Raw genomic sequence first — 2,487 nt, forward strand, 5'->3', positions numbered from 1 at the left:
TTTGGGTTGGGGACGAACGGAAAAACTTAACCAGGTACAAAGCGACATTTTAAAACGGATAGCGGGGGTAGGGAGGGGAACGGCTAACAGAGGAATCCTGAGAGAATTCGGACGCCACAGAGATTCAATAGAATGCAAGGTAAACGTTTTAAAGCACAGGGACGTCACTTTATTTTTACTAACATTTTTAACATTAACACTGTTACCCCCCTTCCATTACAGGAGTTTGGAGTTGCTAGTGCAATATGTAAACAAATCATTTTACTAGCTATAGCAGGAGAGAAAAGTAGTGTATCCATTTATGTTACAGGGAAATATAGTATTACGATTTTCAATTTGGTCATTACTTTACAGTATTTTATCAAAAAACAGTAGAATAGTAACAATTTTTTTTTTCATAAATTCAAGTCTTCAGGCGGTTATATACATTATGTAATGTCTATTTTATTCAGCATATTACTAACCTAATTTATTCCTGAGAATTTTGTGAGCACTTCCGTAAGAAACCTCAATTTCTACAGCTAACTTCTTGACCGACTTATTACGACCTCGCTGCATCCTTTCTCTAGCATCTTCTACAGCATCTTCTGCCACCTTTGTTGGCAGTCTTACACTTTTCTTCCTTTCTGTATACTCTGTTGCTCTAAATTTATCTACCAGATTAATGACATTTCTATGAAAATATTCCGTAATGATATAATCAGGAAATTGTGAAAAAAAAAAGAAAAACTGTTGTTCACATTCGGTTATATTTTGTAATTCCAGTTTTCATCATCGCCCTTCATACCTACAAATAGTAAAACAAAACTCTTGTTTAAATAATGCTGCTAAGTACCGTACCATATTATAGGGTACCGTACTTTCGGTAACTCTAATCTTCACTTGTGCTCAGTCCACACAGATAAATCCAGTTATGCTACACACCATACTTGTGTGAAAATAAACTTCAATAATATAAGTTTTTTCTTCTATAGAAAATGCAACATATTTCTGAAACACACTGTACTCTGTACTGTTTATTTCACTGCTAGCAACAGCGGCCGTGAGTTTGTGTGACTGATGTTAGCAAGGACATCAGTGAAAGGGGTGGGAGTCAAGTACATTTAGAAACGCAGGTACAATAAAAATTGAAGTAAAAATAAAATGATGTCCCTGTACTACCTGAGGATTGTGCATGGAGATCAGTCTTTTATTAGAGCGATCTGTTATAGGGAGCAACTCGAAAGGAGTAACCTGGACAGGTAGATTACGCAGAGATTGGAGGAAATAGGCATGGGATTTATAATCGAGGAAGATTGCAGGAACAAGCGAAATATCTGGCGAAAATTCAAGAAACGCCTGAAGGCTATAGACAGGCAAATTACAGAAGGGGAATGTAGGGATAAGGTTGCTCCGGAGATCCAATCGATGATAAAAACAAATTGGGGAACCGAGTTATACCTCTATGGAGGAAGCAAAGAAGACTGACTGGGCTTAACCTGGTTTCGTCTCGGAGCGTGGACACTTAAAATCGTCAACGAAGACGGGGCGAGAATATGTCCTCTTTGCGGTAGAGGCGAGATATCACATCGTATTTTTATCGGAGTGTGAAGCCACAGAAGCTCTGAGGAAACGATTCATTATATCTAGCAGGGACACTTGGCAACATACGATATATTAAATAACGCTAAATTCTGTGAGAGTGTGGGAAAATTTATGGCAAAAGTTCGACAGCTGAGGGTGGAACTGACCGAGGGGGAGGGGGCCGAGGAAATAAGGGGAAGAATTATTTGAGCCTTTCAGAGCAAAAGTAGTGTAAGTAAAAATTGGGTAATGAGGTTTAAGTAAAAATTCTGTAAAATACTATTAATATGTTCTTCGTGCTATCCACTGACTACTAATAGTTTAAATAAATTGAATATTAATTGCTATTTTGCGCTGTATTTTAGAGAATGTTTACCCAATTTTGACTTACACCACTTCTGCTCTGAACGGCTCATTTATTAGTGTTGCAATGAGTAGTATTAACACTGAGCGAATAAGATAATTAAGGGATAAATTAATTGATGATATTGGATTGAAGAAACTACAACATTACTACTATTAGATACGAGAAAAATTCGTACCGGCACCGGGAATCGAACCCAGGACCTCTCAGCTCTGCGCGCTGAGCGCTCTTACCAACTGAGCCATGCCGGGACACGATCCACGGCGCCGGCCGAACCCCTCTCGTAATGCTTTTTACGGCCTTACTACCTGCACTTGAGACGATACACGTCATATATGCAGGAACGCATATTTAAATGACTTTATGGCCATATTCAACATCAGTTTCATGACAACTGCTAACAGTTGATACATCACATATTCATATGTATGAGGTCTCGCCCACCTCATTGAATATTACACGACTAATATGAATAAGTCAATTGTATTATAGGAATATAATATAGTAATATAATACAATTGACTAATTCATATTAGTCGTGTAAAATTCAATGAGGTGGG

The 2,487-nt window shown here is 38.0% G+C and overlaps 1 non-coding gene across 1 annotated transcript; it reads right to left on the minus strand.

Annotated features, from left to right (window-relative positions):
* Nucleotides 1-2,102: 2,102 nt before the first annotated feature.
* Nucleotides 2,103-2,178, minus strand: TRNAC-GCA (transfer RNA cysteine (anticodon GCA)). Its single transcript has one exon. It is a non-coding gene; the product is annotated as a tRNA-Cys (tRNA).
* Between the last annotated feature and the right edge of the window lie 309 nt (nt 2,179-2,487).

This window comes from Periplaneta americana, chromosome 4, assembly GCF_040183065.1.
Source record: "Periplaneta americana isolate PAMFEO1 chromosome 4, P.americana_PAMFEO1_priV1, whole genome shotgun sequence".
In the NCBI taxonomy this organism is placed as follows: Eukaryota; Metazoa; Arthropoda; class Insecta; order Blattodea; family Blattidae; genus Periplaneta; species Periplaneta americana.